At 35.7% G+C, this 18,867-nt stretch overlaps 1 protein-coding gene across 5 annotated transcripts in view; it reads left to right on the forward strand.

Moving 5' to 3' along the window:
- ncam2 (neural cell adhesion molecule 2) overlaps positions 1-18,867 on the forward strand; it is a 224,147-nt gene that overhangs the window by 132,658 nt on the left and 72,622 nt on the right. The window contains exon 1 of one of the 5 annotated variants that reach the window (XM_058787861.1): positions 15,830-15,931. The exons of the other annotated variants lie outside the window; for them this stretch is intronic. The gene's annotated coding sequence lies outside the window, so the exon portion shown is untranslated. Of the gene's footprint in view, positions 1-15,829; positions 15,932-18,867 lie in introns of those variants that run through there. 5 annotated transcript variants of the gene reach the window in all.

Genomic DNA, 18,867 nt, shown 5'->3' on the forward strand with positions numbered 1-18,867 from the left:
ACTTTTGCTTTCCATAAACAATCCCCCACAAGCCGTGACACATAATTCAGAGTGATGAAGAGGGACATAGGTTGCCACAGGGAATGAGTCTGTTGTCATTATTAATTACACATTGGTGAGAATAGTTGGTTTCACAGCTCATAATTATTAACCAGGGACACTATGGGGTGTAATTATGCCATAAACATGAGGTCTTATCAACATTACTCTCTCACGGTGCTTTATATTCCCCTGCCAGGCACTGTATTAATGCTCTGTCACAGCTGGCTTATTTGTGTAGCTTACCTACATGTTTGCGTAACGTTTAGGGAATGTTGTGGCAGAACCACAGGGGTGTGCGTGTTTACATTAGTGTGACTGTGTCTGTGTACGCATTATATTTTCATGAGGTAAACATCATTGCAGGAAATATAATCTCATACTCGGACCGTTCATGTCCAGTTGCATGAAGATTAGTTAGCGGCTAGCTTGCACAGGAAAGAGTTGAAAATTTTTGAATTTTGAATAACAACTTTTAACTCAAAAATAAAAATAGTGTTGAATTATTTATTTATTTATTTTTTTTTTACAATTATGATTTTAACCATGAAAATATTTTGTTATTATTAAATAAAATGTTTTTGTTGTTGTTGGTTTTGTTTTGTTTTGTTTTTTAAAGAATGCAAAGGTGCATTAAATGTATTCATACAAAATAATTCTATTTTGCTGTTCTTAGGAATTTTCTATTCATTAAAGAATCCTGAAAAAATTTATTTCAATTTCCACACAAAAATAAATAAGGAAAATTAAGAAGCAAACCTGGTTTCAATTAGAATTGAAACTGTTAGAATTATTTCTAAAGACTGCTAAAAATTCAGTTTTGCCAACAGAGGAATGCACAAAATTACATAATAGAATCAACAGAAAACAGTTACTTTAAATTGTAATAATTTAACTGAACCAAAATGGAACTGTTCTAATAGCACACAATTAAAATAACATAAAAACTGTAACATACAAAATTATCCAAATGAACACAACATAACATAATTTGAATATGTGAAACTTTAGCAGTCCTGTAAGAAATGATGGCATATTTAAAGTAATTTATTTATTGTGCCATGACCCTAGGTATGTACTTTTTCTCTTTTCTCTGGCAGTTATCATTGCCATTTAATCTGTAAAACTAACATTTTGGTCGACCTCTATTCAAGTTTTTGGCATCTGGCATTCTTGGCATTTTGGACATTATTGAAGAGGTTTTTCCCTCTCTCCTCACTTCCACTGACATATGGTCTGTTGCCACTGCATTACGCTAGTCTTTCATGCATCTGGAATACTGGATCTATTTGATCCATGACTTCCGATTTCTCTTGTGCCCGCTCGCTTTATTAAACCGCCACACCTGTTCCAGAGAGGTTCGGTGTGTGATTCGATTTCCCATGGGTCGTTTTATAAATAGCTTTTCTTTCAGAATGCTGTACCTGATAGTGTGAGGAGCTAAAGAAGCTCTCAGTGACTCACTCCTGCTTTGTTTCAGTCCATGCCTTCCCATGCTTCTGGGCCGACTGATGGGTTGATACAAGTGTCAGAAGTGAGATCTGCCTGTCTGCTTCATGATTCAGTGCAGCATGGGCCCTCCGCTCAGCCTCGTCCCCTGAGACACTGCGGACTGAGAGATGGTAAATAAAAGAGGAGGCGTCGCATCGGAGATAACGTAGGTTTTACTGCTAATATCCGTCTCAGGGAGGGCGGCTGGAACGGTTAATAAAACAGAGAAATGAAACTGTCACGGTATCTTAGTGCTCTTGGTGGGGCTGATGCTGTTTCTCTTCCAGTTTTGATACTCATTTGTTATTCGTGATCCAAAGGACATTTTTTTCTGTGTGCAGTAGCTCCATATGCATTGAGGATAACATGAACAATTTATGCAGGATATAATACCGAGATGGATAGTAATAATTACAATTAAATATTATTATAAATATTATTATTGTTGATATTGTTGATAAATATTATTATTATTATTATTATTGTTTTTATTATTTTTGGATGGATGGAGGGATGGGTGGATAGCAGTGATGGGAATAACGGCTTTATAAATAAACGGCGTTACTAACGGCGTTATTTTTTTCAGTAACGAGTAATCAAACGAATTACTGTTTCCCCCGTTACAATGCCGTAAAATCCGTTACTGACAATAAAATGTGGCGTTACTATATTATATTATTATAGTTACATTTTTCAGTTCATCTGAATGGATGCGCATTGTAGCTGTATTTGACGTACCATAAACTCTAGTGTGAAGGCGCACGACTCGCCGTACGCTTTCTCTCACATACACGCACGCAAAGAAAGATACAGAGCAAGAGAGTCTTTCATAACATGCAGAATTGACGCGCTACATGTAAACGATATTCTTTGTTGTATTTTCCTGTCAAAATAACGGAGTTCCTTTGGAATTCTTCGGCTTTTAAGAACTGCCGGTTTCTCTGGTAGTGGGCGGAACTTATGCGCAAACGACAATCTCATTGGCTGGCGCTCACCTATTATCGTCCCTGTTTTGATTTCAGCAAATCAATTCGAGCAAACGCAGACTACGTGATTAATATTCATGAACCCAGCAGTTTATTAATCCTTAGTGCATTTTATATTGACAAATATGCATTCATACTTGGTTATTCTAATTACTAAAGTTCTATCATCATATAATATTAAATTATCATAATATTATATTATAATGCTTGACTGACTGATAATAAGTGTCAGTAGATAAATAGTGTAGATTAATGTTTTATAATAATAATTTATTCTTTTTAGTGTCCATTTCATTAATTTAACATATTTAATATTGGGGACATCCAAAGTTATTTGACATTTGAACATTTTTTAAAAAGTAACGCAATAGTTACTTTCCCTGGTAATTAGTTACTTTTATAAAGATGTAACTCAGTTACTATTTGTGAGAAGTAACTAGTAACTATAACTAATTACTTTTTTTAAGTAACGTGCCCAACACTGGTGGATAGTAATAATGATGATGATGATGATGATGATTACACTTTATTTTACTATGTCATTGTTACAGTGTAATTACTCAAATAAGTACTACTGTAAGTAATATTATGAGTAATATTAATTAAATACATGTACCTACTGTAGGGTTAAGGTTAGGGTTATGGTTTGGTTTAGGATTAGTTAATTATACCTAATCATACGTAATTTACTGTAATTATACAGAAGTTACTGTTATTACCATACTAAATACATGTAACATAGCCATGCCACCCTAAAATAAAGTGTTTATTATTATTATTGTTGTTGTTGTTATCCATCCACCCTTCCAATCCCTCCATCCACCCAAAAAAATAATAACAACAATAATAATATGCATTTTTGCATAGTTGCATTGCATTTTTGTTTATAGTTAAATGTAAAAAGCCTTTTGAATGCTAATAAAAATAATAATAAAAGCCTAAAGTCACATACAGAGCAACTAAAAGCAAAAACAGTTATGCAAACATAAATATACAAATATCAGTAATAATACTTGTTGTTGTTATTCATTTATTTTTGCATAAGTATCTGTTTTGTTAATTATCTTTACAACACTACACACTGTAACTGATTTAATGATTTAATTATTGCAGTGGGCAAAATACATCATGAAATGCATTACATTGATAATTGAAAATAAATATACCCTGAACATCAGCAAAATAACAATGTTTGAAATAAGCATACGTTACCTAAATCCACTAAGTAGTCTATTCTTTTTAAAATATATAAAAGTCATTCTTGTATCATAATTGGCAAAGATTTCCAAGCAAAAAGATATGGACACAATGGTGGACAGAGCATTGATAATCCACCAGGGGGCAGAAAACATAAGTGTTTCAGGAAAACTGATTGATGATGTTGATTGATAACAATGTAGAGGCCTTAGATTGCACTACAGTTTTAGCTATAGGACTTATGTCACTTGATTATACACTGTACCTGTTTTACGCTTTGCCCTCAGCACTTGTGGTTTCGGTTTTGTTACTGTATACATCACTTTAATTTAGTGCCTGCAAACTGCTACTCTGAAACCTCATGACAGAAAATTATGTAGAAAGCTCCTATTTTCTGGCCCTGTGTGGAGGGAAGATGGATGAATGTGGCCTCACGCGTCACACGCTGCTGTGCATCAGCGTTCCGGAGCGCCGTCAGAAACCCGCAGCCCGCTCTCCTTCACTCTGCTCTCTCTCTATTAGCCTGATGGATTGACCATTTGTCCTGAACACTGGCCCAAAAACGCACACGCAACTTGCAAGCCAAGCATCCATTTACAGCTTCAAAGTCTATTTAAGGTGGTGAGACTCTTCAGTTATTCAGAGCCACACTGGGTTACATATGGGGTTAAATAGACATTCTGTTACACCGATGGCTTAATGTCACAAGTCCTACATGGAGGATAGGAACAGTATGGCGTATTACTTTGTCAAGTAGTTCTTTAGCATGATAAGTGACACTTAGGCAGGTGTGACAATAATAGAGCCTAGCGAGTCTTCAACAGAGTGTCATTTGAGAGACCATTTATTTTATCACCATGGAGGTGATGGGTGTATTGATGCAATAACATAAGAACATTTGTCTTTCCCATTGCTCCATTTTGCTACTTTTGACCTCATGGAGTGTTTTCCTGTGTGGTTTAACCAAGTCACATGGTAAACACAGATTTTAGGCATCTGTCCTCTTCCAATAGTATAAGGCCAGAGGCGAACAAAGTACACAACTCCATTACAAGTGAAAGTTGTAAAGACATATTTTTACTTAAGTAAAAGTACAGAAGTGCTTGCTTTTAAAAGTACTTAAGTACCAAAAGTAAATTTCCTTTTTTATGTCAATGCACTGTTTTTTTTTATTGTTGTACGTAAGCAATACCTCTGAAGCAACTTACAATACATTACACCTACTGAATACACTGACTAGCTTGTAGTATCTTTGGATTAAAGAGCTTTTAGGATATTAAAAACCTATGGGGAAAAAGAAATATGTAACACCTCTACCCACCCCCACAAAAGCAGGATGGTAGTGATCTCACACAGCTCTGACAGTGTGTGCACACATCTATGTGTAGCCATTCATCCACATTTGAACAGAGTGGACAGTGAAATCCTGTAAATACAGTGATAAAGGAAGAAAAAAAAATCAAACATGCTTTAAAACCCAGCAACACAACTGTAGCTGTATAACTTTACAACAGCAACACTGCTTTAACAAAAAAAAAAAAAAAAAAAAAAAAAAGCAAAATAGCAAGATTTATTTGACATCAAAACAAAAATTTGAAAAATGCTCTCTAATCGCTTTTGCGGTACTTTGAAGTCACACACAGAACGGTCTGTGCAGTGCTGCTTCAAGTCCAACACCTATTGTGTTTTATTAGGAGATGCACAACAGTTCTTCTGTGGCTTTATAGATAATATTTTCACTTACACAATTTAGCAAAATCAGACAATATTGTGTCTAATATATACCACAATATTAACTTGTTATTATTGAACTGTTGTAAATAAATATCACATTTGCAAATGGTCATTGTTCAAAAAATGCTGGGAAATCACTTCATGTAGCCCTACAAGACTGATTACTGACTGAAAAAAAAAAAAAAGTCACATTTAGAGAAGAAAAAAAAATTCACCCACTGACTTTCAAAGGTGCTACCTAGTAACAACTTTCTACTTTGAGGACCTTGATAGAAATGTAGTGGAGTGAAAAGAACAATATTTGTCTTTCAAATACTTGAAAGACTTAAGTACAGTACTCAAGTAAATGTACTTAGCTACTGTTTGCCTCTGTATAAGGCAGATACAGTATATAACCTGATGGACATTCACACTAATTGGTTCCCTCAAATATATAAAAATTTGCATTTTCTTATCTCGTTGCACCATTTTTCATTCTTTGCTGTATGTGCGCTTTGATTAGTTCCTTTATTCCTGCTCTTCAGTGTTGCTATCTTTATATTGTTTGCTTCTCTTCTCTTATATTTGATCTCATTTCTTATGGCTTATAATTTCTTTTTGAACTTTGTTCTAGAAGAATATTAAATGTAGTAGAGTTAATACAAAGTACAGTGATGTACATCAAATCTAAGCTTCATTGATGTTTTGTTCATTTTGATGTTAAGCACATTGTATTGCAGTTTTAATCAGATTCCTTTCTTTACATTTAATTATTTTAGATTTGATCCTGCTATAATCCTACTGGGATTGTTATGGGCCAACAGACATTGTTAAACTTTATTTTTGAGTGGTTTTCAGTGATTCATTTGTTACGTTTAAGTTTTATCCTTCCTTTTTGGGCTTAATTTTGTGAACATGTTGTGTGACGTAGTATTTATTGATAAACCTGCAGTGTACAAACTGTGAATTTGTGTGAATTTTATGCACAAAATCAAGTTTGGGTTTAGAACTTTACATTTCTGCTGACGAAATGCAAATGGCTTTGTATTTGTGTAAGAAATATGTGACCCTGGACCACAAAACCAGTCATAAATAGCATGGGTATATTTGTAGCAATAGCCAACAGTACATTGTATGGGTCAAAATTATCGATTTTTCTTTTATGCCAAAAATCATTAGGATATTAAGTAAAGATCATGTTCCATTGTTAAGAAGTTCATGTGGACTGCTTTAAAGATGATTTTCTCAATATTTTTGGCACCCTCAGATTAAAAACCATATAGAAAAAACCAATAGAAAGCTTATTTATTCAGCTTTCACATGATTATTAATCTCAATTTGAAATAATTGACCCTTATGACTGGTTTTGTGGTCCAGGGTCACATATTTTAAAATTTTACTGTTTTTTTTTTTGTCATGAAATGCTCCATTTTGCGTCACAATTTATTCAGTCCTCAAAATTAGTCAGGTTACACTTGGTCACAACTCCAAAAAGTACCTCTGTTGCTAATACACATCAAATGAAGTTGAAATTGATCGCAACTCTTAAATTTTGGCTTGTCTTTTTGCCACTATATTTCAGTGAAGCGCTACCTTATTTGGTGAGGTTTCATCATAGTTATGTTGTCCTTGAAATACCTGTACATGCTTTAATTTGGTTCCTCTACTTGATTTTATACTTATAACTGCTTGTTTTCTCAGCCATTTCAGCACATCATGCAAATTTAACTCCACTTAATTGTGTCTTGTATTAAGAATGATATAATTGAATATTCATATGTTACTCAGATTTGTTGGATCATAACAAAAGCGGCAGCTGTTGAGTGTAGTCTCTTGACAACCTCGTCACTTCATTATGATTTTCTGGGACACCAAATCCCTGCATTTCTTGCAAAGATACAGTCTTACACAGATCCTGTTTGATCATGCGGTTTGATTGGCGGCATACTGTGCTTTGTTTGTTTGGTCTTTCCTATTTTCTGCCTAGTTAATTCACAGCTCGGAAAACAGCGCTGTAAAAATTTTTGATGGAACCAGTAAAAGCAGAATCAGGGCAGAGACAGTATTTTATGCACACAGCCACTCAGCTGTCGGCGGTGATGAGTTGAGGATTATATTAAATCCTCAAGATTATGAGGAAAGAGTGAGCAACATCTACTTCAACAGTCTCACTGGTTGGTCCCGTTATAAAAAAAAAAAAAGGGGAGAGAGAGAGAGAGAGAGAGAGAGAAATAACTAAGGATGTTCCATCAACTATAAATACCACAATATCTCACTGCTCTATAATAAGCTGAGGACATATCCCAGACTGCCGAGTGTTTCCATGGTCTCTGCTGCTGTTGCTGGGCAGGTGTTTTCAGCTGGAGATATTGCGCTCAAGCAAACACCTTCCTTTATGGAAAGGGATGCAGCCCCCGCAGCACAGAGTCAATAAAGTCTCGAAGATGAGTTTGTGTTTTCCATATGGCCCGGGTCACTCCTGTAGCGAGCTGCTCTCAGAGGGTAATTATGCCTCTAAGATAACAGTATATATTCTATTTCATATCACACTCAGATGTTGATACAGTTCTCCTGAGATGAGCTCTGGGATGTCCTCTAAAAGTCTTAAGGATGTCCTTAAAGAAATCCATGTTTATATCTCTCCATCCATCTAAATAAGTTAATTAAACAAATTTAGTTGACTAACTTTCAGCAAAATTTGTTTATTTAAATGTAGCTAAAATAAATTGATTGCAACCACTTATCTTAAAAAAAATTAGTAAATTCAATTAATCATTTTTTTCAGTTTATCTATCTATCTATCTATCTATCTATCTATCTATCTATCTATCTATCTATCTATCTATCTATCTATCTATCTATTAATCATTCTTTCTATTCATTTATTATTATCTCTATCTGTTGTTATATTTATTCATCTATCTATCTGAGTAGATGAGTAAATTTTCTTAGTAAGACCCTTTGTTTCACATTTACTAAAATTTGCATTATCCTACTGGAAAAAAATTGAATAACCCATGACGTATTTTGTGCCAGTGTTGTTGCATCCCAATTATTTTATGGTTGAAGATCAAGTCAAAATATCTAATAACAGCCTTAGCTAGCAAACATAATTGCATCTCACCACATTATTCACAGTTTGCTGTTCTTGTACTTTGGGTCAATAATAATATTTAAGGCATTTTTATGCTGGATAACTCATTAAAATGTAATGGTGATTAATGGGAATGTGCAATTTTGTTGATGTTGCTATGAAAAATGAATATGTAAAAATAAAATTAATGTTTTATTACTTTGCTTTATGCGCTTATATTTTAGTGATCCATTTGTGTGTTTCTCTCTGTCTGTCTGGATATTTGTAGATTCATTCTGACCAAATTATCATCTGTTTTGAGACTAGTCACATTATGTTGTCTAAAGCTGCTGCAAATACAAGAACAGCACACAGAAAATCCTTCTCTCATCATTTGACCTGTTTTCCAGTAAGAGGCCCTGCGTGTGAATGTTGTAATCAGATCTTAACAGCCCCCTGCTGCTTCAGACTAGTAATACGAGGGTTTCTTCTGTTATACGCTGCATCTAAATGGGCCTGAGCAGCGCTGTGTGCAAAGTAGTGGAACTTCTGCCTGTACTGGTTAGAAAATCAAAAATAGTTTTCTTGTTTCATTTTCATTACTCCTTACAGCCATTAACTGTATCAGGTGGTGTATCCCTATCTGCACTTCGATTGGACGTTGCTGTATAGTTTCGCTTCAAGTACAGTTCTACTTAACTTTCTTAGTTCATGTCACATCCAATTGTTTTTTTGTTGTATATAGCTTTCTCTCCTTTGATGAATAGAAAGTTTAAAAGAACAGCATTTAATGTGTCCTGGCTGAATAGAAGTGTTCATTTCTTACCATAAACTTTTTGTAGTATATTTATTATTTATCATTTATCACAGAACAGAAGTGTAGAGCATTATATTTAATCTGGTTGGCCATATATGTAATGTCTGAAATGATTTTGCATGCTTAATGCATTTGATAAGTGGGAAAATCAGCTGTTGAACTTTCAAATATCAAGTCTTAATTGATACAGGAATAAACACACTAATCAGGTGTTCCATATTAAACTGTGTCAGTCCTCTCCGTGATGATGATCTTCCTTTGCCTTTCCCAGGGTTCTAAGTTGTTCACCCCTCTGATTGGCCGACCGCTCGTACCGAAATCAAACTGGCAATCAGTGCAGACAAAAACAAACATTTCACGTAACCTGAGCCTGCGCCACAGGGCCAGTCTGCGTTCCATCCAATCAGTGTCCAAGATGATTGGCACGCCGCTCAATCTCAGAGAGGCCTCTTTCATCCCCTGCGAGTCCCCGCTCCACAAATCACACTGGCGACGGCACGGGATCCGGTGACTTTGCCGTATATCACAGCCCGTGTGAGGGCGCGCTCAATCAGCGTCATTATCCTCCCCTGCTCGGAGGAGGGCGGCCATTTTAACTGCACTGATTATGCTAATCTGGTGACAAGGGACCACCCTCGGTTGATGTAGTGGCTTATTAATATTTACTGACAGCGTCCCAGCACGGGGGAGTGTGTGACATAGCACTGGATCTGTTGGGAGTGCCGACACACTGCCACACTGTGTTTACATCCCTTCCTTTCTGATGTTCTACAAACTGTTCAATTACCGTTACAAAAAGGAAAACACTGGCGCATTTGGATATTTATCATTTAGCCACTAGGCAGATCGCAGGAGGACGACTTTGAGGGTTCTTTTGCTGTATGGACATGTAAGCAGGTTGAAGGGGATAAAGGAATGTATCGGCGTGACAGGTTTCATTTTTGAGGAGGGCTGAAGCGATAGACTGCCGGTGGGGTGTGAGTAAGAAGATTGAAGAGTGAAGAGAGAAATGTATTTATTTGTGTCAGTGCTACACAAGCGTGGTGAGCATTCCTCACTGTTTGTTTGGGGCTGACAAATAGCACAGTCCTCCTGGCACAGACTGATTGACAGTATTGAAGACTGTGTGAGACATCAACAGTGTGTCTACAGAGGAGACAGCTTAAGTCAATCTGTCTTCAACTGTAGAATAACGAAAGGGGCACAGAATTATGTTGTGTGTACCTTAAAGGAACAGTTCGCCCAAAAATGAAAATACTGTCATCATTTACTTACCTTTATATTCTTTCCAAACCCATGCGGCGTTGTTTTAGTATTATTTATATACTATTTATGTAGTATTTATTAACATTTTGGTAACATTATTTAATGAATTAACCAAAATGATCTAACACAGAGCAATATTTGTTACTGTATTTATTCATCTGTTAACGTTAGTTAATAAAAATACAACTGTTCATAGTTTGTCAGCTCAGGACCATTCAATAATGTTATCATATGCAACTTTGTTTTCTAATAACGTATTAGTAAATTTTTAAATTAACATTAGGATTGATAATGCTTCAGAATAATTTTTCGGTGTTAGTTCAGTGTTAACCAATAGAACCTTACTGTAAAGTGTTACCAAATAATCAGAATTTGCTTTTTATTTTCATATTTATATTTTCTATATATAGGCTATATATACACCAGACACAGCTCAATTAGATTTTTTTGAGATAGAGAGTATTATTGAATATATATATATTTTTGTTGAAAAGAAGAAAGTCATATGAGTTTGGAATGTTGTGAAGGTGAGGGTTTCAAAACGTAATACTTACCTACACAACACTTGTAGCACATAATTTTTTCCCCTGATATTTAAATCTTATATGATTATATTTCACTTTTTCTTTGCTTTTGCTGCTTGTACCTTTAGGAATTCTGTGTAAATTACCAACCAAAATGAGCCAAAATTACCTTTTACGATTGACTAACCTCTTCACAAATGAAATGACTAACAGCTCTTGTTTACATGTTGAAATATAGTTCACTTCCCTATCTTAAAAAAAAAACAGCCTTTTTGCAAAGCCAGCACCACATTGTGACAAGTTCACAAAATAGTTCACGCTGAAATGTGCCTCACAAACTGTAGGGTCAGGCTCCAGTTAACTGGTACCTTGGTAAAAGACTTCAGTCCAGTCTGAAGGGATCCTTTGGGAATGGCTATGAATGGTCTCTTTAAATCATTCTGAGTTATTTTGTTTTCTTCCTTTTCTCTGCTCATGTTTGCCCTTCTGTCAGAGTAATGTCACACGAAGAAGAAAGGCAACTCTCATCACACATAAAGAAGTGATGTCTGCATTTAATTAACATGGCAGGACCCAGACAGTGGGTAGAAAGAAAACAATTAACATTCCCAACATGTCTCTCTCTTTATTTCACATATAATCTCATTTGAATCTGAATTCAATACAGAAGGAAAGTAAATATAGCCTGACATCTCTCTGCAATCTCTCAGGGTCGTAAACACATTAAATGCAGAACATTTGTAAAACGATGCCTGGCAAAACTGTCAATATTTGTGACGAGTTTAAAAAAAGAAAAAATCATGGATTTAAAGTTAATGGTAGGTCATCTAATCTGAATAAGCACATTTGGTCACAGCTCTCTGCATTGTGGGTTCAGGTCATTCCGCATAAGTGAAGGATTTTACATGCATTCAGAACTTGATTGGCTTTAGTATGAGCGTCCGTCCTGTATTCAAGCACAGCCACTGAGTTGAGACTTGCAGATAAGACTTGTCCCTCTCCGTACGGCAAGCTCGCTGGCCGCATTGTCAGCCTGAAGAGTTGAATTCAACTCATTCACATCTTCCTTATTTAAGCAGGTCAGCCAGTGTCAAGTCAATTCCGCCATGATAATAAATTCTCGCGGACTAGACGGAGAGTCTGATTCAATTTCTGCACAATGAAATCTTAACCTACAAACCCCAGTAGGTTCCTCGAAGAGAAGAAGTTCGTGCTCAATTCTCCTTTGCCTCTATTTATGAGAGTTTCACAAGAGCTTGACCCTTTCCTTTGCCGCTCGAATCTATTTTGGCGACTTTCAGAGCTGGTTTGAAACATAATTTGATAGCGTTTTTGGGAAAACGCTCGTCCCCAGGCGATTTTTTGGGTTCGGTTTGCTCCGAAGAATTTGATTTGAACGGATCCCAAAGGTTCTAACTACATCTAGTCTCTGTTAAACCACTAACTTTGCTTCCATGTGTAGCGCATAGTGTGTCGGTTATCAGTATCGTACACCTTGGTCATTTCTATTTCCTCTGAGAGAGATGTAAGCAGGCAGAAGGGACAGAAAGAGATCTCTCAGTACTCATTTACTCTGACATTTCGGGTGCAAGGGAATGCACAGAAAGAGATGGGGGCAATGTAGCCATCCTCTCTCTAGCACTTAATTTAGCACTGTGGTAGAATCCAGTCTTATCTCAGGGGAGAAAGAGCCGTGCAAATGCCCAATACCATCCAGCAGTTCCTTCAGACAAGGTGGACAGGTCCAGGCTGTGGAAGGAGAGGTTAAAGAGGAACCACTTAAATTGGGTGGCCTGCAGTGAAGAATGACATCTTTTCAAACCACATATATTTCTATCTACACGGTGTGAAAATAAGATTGCACAAGTGAGTCAGTGTTGCTGTCAGTTTACAAGTAAATGTATGTTTTCATCAAAGAAGGTCAAAGAACTGATTCAGTGGTTCACTAAAAGTGAGTTTCACTAAATATAGTTAAATAGTATTACTCAGTGCCTGATTGACTCCCCACACACACACACACACACACACACAGCGATGCCATAGAAGAACCATTTTTTGTTCCACAAAGAACGATTCAGTCAAAGATTCTTTAAAGAACCATCTCTTTCTTACCTTTTTATAATCTGAAAAACCTTGTTTCGCCACAAAGAACTTTTGTGAAACAGAAAGGTTCTTCAGATATTAAAATTTCTCCATATAACCATTTAGACAAAAAAGGTTCTTGAATGGCATCATGAAGCACCTTTATTTTTAAGAGTGTAGGGTCAAAAGCACCTTTCTTTATTTAGAGGTGTTCAAAATTAGCCTTGTTTTGCCAGCTTACCTTCAGCTATTTTAATATATTTGTTTTATTTTTTTATGTGAGGTCCCCACAGTCTTTATGATAATCACTGAGAAGGGTGTGGATTTGTCTTGTGGTACATTAGCTAAACAGCATCAGGTTCAGACAGTCTTACAGTACTTGTGATTCAGTTGGACCAATTCATTCTAAAGATCTGATGATCTCTGTAGCAGTGAGGAAGAATAGCGCTCCATAGTGGACTGGTAAATGACTGATGTGTAGCCGCTCAGCCTTGGGGCTCTGCACTGCTGCCTGCTTAATTAGTGCTAACTCATTTTTCTACACAGGCGTTTTGTTCGGAATGACAAACACACCACAGAATTACAGTAAAGCAGAGAGTTATGTCTGCACCTCAGGCTTCCATTGATTTCAGACTGTTTTTATTGGTCTGGGGTCCCGCGTGAACAAATATTATTAGGTGGACCCATGCGCTTTGCATTGCGGCTTTTAGTTATCATTACAGAAGTTTGTTGCTGCTGTGTCTGTGTTTTTTGGCAGGTATTGATATTTTGGGGCATTATTTATTTATTTTGGCACAGGCTGCACATTTGTGGCTGGCTCTCTCCATTTGCACATCTAATTGCTTTGGCACCTCATCTTTGCAACTCCCGCGCTCTTCCGTTTTCCGTTTCACAGAGCTGTGCTCTACCATCACAACACACTTGTTGTGTTCCACAGCTTGAAATAGATGTGCTTAATGCCAAAAAGTTTGGATCTTCTCTACTGGTGGTCTGATTTGTCAATAGTGTCTTTTTGTTTCTCTTTTCATTATCTCAGCTCGTAAATTGTGAAAAAAAAAAAACTGGTGTTCTCTATTTTTGCTCCAATGACTGTTGATTCATATCAGTTTAATTAGATTATTTGGCTGAAAGACAGCTAGGTTTAATCAGAGAACCGACTCTCGTGTGAGTGTGAAGTAATTAATTGCTTTAATTACATTTAGTTCCAGTTCTGGCTGCGAGGGAAGTTGTCAAAGATAACCTCACATGCTATCAGAACTCAAACTAGGAGATCTCAGCATGAGATAAAACAGGCAGGTGAGAGTATGTCAGAATGACCAGAGAGAGAATATATTTGTTACTGTTAATTGTTAAAAATTATATTATATATATATATATACAGTGTTTCCTCTAGGATTTTTTCCAGCTGTGGTGGCAGGACTATTTCCCATGGACCACGCCCCCTCCCCACCCAAGAATCACCTGCACTCAGAATTCAATTTATTTTAAATAAAAAAGACAAGTGCATAGTAAATAATAAAATAAGAACAAACAAATTAATGACAATCAATAGCACAAACAGAAACAATAAGATACAAATTAAATTAACAGTACTTTTAACAGTACATTTTTTCTTCCAGTTAGGTCTAACTATAATATATAGGTACTGAATTACAACAGAAACTGAATAATCTATTCAACAAAAATAACACTGGATAGTCTTCACTCTATAAATAGACAGTAATGACATACAGCAGCAGGTTTATTTAGGCTGCTGTCTCTTGAAGACCTCATGCATGAGTCTAATACTGTTACACAGGGCTCTACACTTAATTTTCATTTTAGGAGCGCTTGTCCTCCTAATTTAAAAAAAAATTAGGAGCACCTTCTGATCAATAATAAAAAATTTGCCTTCCTAATATGGGATGATATTTGACTCCTTAAAGTGATTTACAGGGGCATTTTCTTTTTGCCTTTGTAATGGCATTTTTCTCATTTTATTAAAAGTATGTCATCTTTTATGTCAAATTCAAAAAATTATATTTATAAGCTTTTTTAAAATTTCTAATTAAAACAATATAAGTAGAGTAAGACAAATAAGTTACCAAGCATACGAAATTAGTATTAATAAAAAAAAAATCATTTGTACTACAGAGGTGGCAGTGGCACAGAAGAACACAAAAGCGACATTTTCATTTATGCATTTAGCATAAACGCTTTTATCCAAAGCGACTTACATTGCATTCAAGTTACAGTTTTTACATTTTATCAGCTCTTGCTTTCCCTGGGAATCGAACCCATGATCTTGGCATTGCTAGCGCCATGCTCTACTATTTGAGCTACAGGAAAGCCAGAGGCGCAGAGGTGGCATGAGTGCAATTAAATTCGGAGATTAATGTTTTAAATATAACATTATGAATATAGAAATATTAATTGATTTAAATAACTGACATGATACCTTAAAAATGAAACTAAAACCGCCAGCAGATGGCAGCAAGTCACTGATTTTATCACTGAATCATTCATTCAATTGATTCGTTTGAACGGTTGATTCATTCAGGAATGAAGCAAATGACTCCCTTTATGAATTTGTAATCATGAATCACTGACTCACTAGATTCGTTTAAACACACACTTTCATTTATGAATGAAACATGGCTGTGTTTGCTTGGAGATGCGCAGCGGCTCAGCTGTTACTTTATTTGGAACTATTTTCGTTGATGAAATGGAGCAAAATCAGGCAGTAGAGTTATAGCCAGACAACGTAAGTCACTTAATATAAACAACTTGTTTTTTGACCTGTTGTATTAAACCGATATAACATGTGCAAACTCCCTTAATAATTATTAAAAGCTGTCACTGTCCTTAGTTAATCGCGATCTGTGGGCGCACAGAAAGGTCTATTAAGGGCCTGTATACACCTGGTCATTTCATGCGTTTTCTCTGATCGGATATCTATCTGATTTGTTAAAACTTTTCCATTTACACGTAATAATTTACACATACTGCAAATGTGTCTTAGCAAAACGGATATAAATCTGTTCTTCAATTCCCGTGCTATATGCACATTTAACGGAATTCAGGTCAGTGAAAGCAATACATAGGCGCTGCATTTTATTAATTATCAGCTCATTTCAATATCAGAGACCGCAACAGGAGAGAGCGCGACATCAGCACAGCACTGGAAAGATAGGTTAGTCACTACTTTTAATGAAGATGATTGTGTGTTGAGCGTCTGCGACTTACTTTCAGTTTCATTTGCGGCAGTCTGTGTGTTGGCTTGCTGAAGAGATACTCATCTATTCATCCGCGGTGATGCTTGTTGCATTAGCGCTGTCATATCTGACTATAACATACCTCACTCGTACGATTTTGTACGATTTGTCTAAAGGGTAGGTTTAGGGGCAGGGTTAGGTGTAGGTCATTCGTACAAATTCATACGAATTGGCAACTCGTAAAATACGTACGATTTAGCACAAATGAGGGAGTATGAGTGAGGTCCTACGAATTACCATCTCGTAAAATATGTAGGAATTACCGTGAGATCTTGGTAAATTTGATCAAAGAAGGCTGTGAAAATTAATCTGCGTTGTTAATCCTTTTAAGCTTTTATTGGATAATAAGAATTTGAAATGGGGGGAAATATCATTATGAAATAAATGTGTTTCTCAAATACACGTTGGAGACAATTATTGGCACCCCTAGAAATTCTTATGAGTAAAATATCTCTGAAGTATATTCCCATTCATATTCACAATTTTGAGCACTCCAGGGTGATTATGAGCATGAAATTATCCAGCCATGGCTTCCTGTTTCACAGAAATATAAACAGGAGGGAAAACAAAACCCAAATTCCCTTAATCATCCATCACAATAAGAAAAAACAAAGAATATATTTCTGATGTGCAGCAAAAGATTATTGAGCTTCACAAATTAGTGAACATAAAATGTTACGAAACTGCCTGGAAGAGTACATGTGTCTTTATCGTCCTAATGCACGGTGAAAAGGAGAGTTGCAGAAAATAGTTGAGTCTTGGGGTCAGAAAACCTTAAAAAAAAAAATTGTCAAACAGCACCTACATCACCACATGTTGTTTGGGAGGGTTTCAAGAAAAATTCTCCTCACTCATCCAAAAACAAACTCCAGCATATTCAGTTATCAGACACGACTGGAACTTCAGATGGGACTGGCTTCTATGGTCAGATGAAATTTTAAAAATGAGCTTTTTAGCAGCAAACACTCAAGATGGGTTTGGTGAACACAGGGATAAAAAGTACCCCATGTGTGCAATGAAATATACTGCTGTATTTTTTATGTTGTGGGCTTATATTTCTGCTGGAGGTCCTGGACATCTTGTTTAGACACATGGCATCATGGATTCTATCAAATAGCAACAGATAAAAATCAATAAGCGACTGACTCTGTTAGAAATCTTAAAATGGGCCATGTTTGGATCTTCCAGTCGTACAATAATCCAAACACAAACCTCAAAAACAACACAAAAATGGGTCACTGAGCACAAAACCAAGCCTCTGCTATGGCCATTCCAGTCATCTGACCTGAACCCTATAGAAAATGAGTGGAGTGAACTGAAGAGAAGAAGCACCAACATGGAGCTGGGAATCTAAAGGGTCTGGAGTGATTCTGGAAGAAGGAATGGTCTCTGATCTCTTGTCAGGTGTTCTCTAACCTCATCATGCATTATAGGAGAAAATTTAGAGCTGTTAAACAGGCAAATGGAGGTTATTAGAGAAAAACATTTATTTTATAATGATATTTCCCCCTATTTTAAATTCTTATTGTCCAATGAAAGGTTAGATTTTTGTGATTTTTTTAAAATAAAGGATCAAAAGGATTAACAATGCAGATTAATTTTCACAGCCTTCTTTTTTCATATTTACCAAGGGTGCCGATATTTTTGGCCATGACTGTATATACAGTATATACTGCAATGCTGTAATTTTATTACAAATTAAATAACTTTTCTTTTTTAATTTATATTTATTATTTTTATTCTATATTTATCTATATTTATTTACTTATACTTATTCTTGTTATGCCAACATTTACGTAAATTTACTCCAAACAGCATTCATTTAAAATAACAGTGTAGAAATAGTAGCAAAAAAAATTGTATCTATTTTTTGCACTTGCTGAATAAAGTTGTCAAAATAAATTAATACATTTAAAATAAAATTTAATCAAGATCCTGATAAATAAATAAATAATCCTGAACTTACGATAATACGATAATATATAATATATATATATAATATATAATATAGTGTATACATACAATATATATATATATATATATATATTAAATATGTTTCTTCAAAACTTCAATGAAAAATAACAGAAATAAAAATAATCTACTTCTGCCATTTATTGGCTGGGTTGTTGTTTTTAGGGTCACATTTGTATACTTGTCTATCTATACATATGTGTGTGCAAAATTTACAATACCAATATAACCATGTTTATGTTCATGAATTATGCATTGTCTTTGACACACTGTGACAGATTTTCTTTGACTGAAATTTCTGGGGGTGAATTTTGCTTTAGGAGAAATCAAACGCATGGAAATGTGTTCCAGGAGTGCGAGTCTACTTAAGAAACATCCTCCCTCACCAGTGTTTTATGAATGTGAGATATAGGCGCTTTGATTACAGGTGGTAAAGTACTCGAATCAAAGCGTA

This window comes from Onychostoma macrolepis, chromosome 09, assembly GCF_012432095.1.
Source record: "Onychostoma macrolepis isolate SWU-2019 chromosome 09, ASM1243209v1, whole genome shotgun sequence".
Classification (NCBI taxonomy): Eukaryota; Metazoa; Chordata; class Actinopteri; order Cypriniformes; family Cyprinidae; genus Onychostoma; species Onychostoma macrolepis.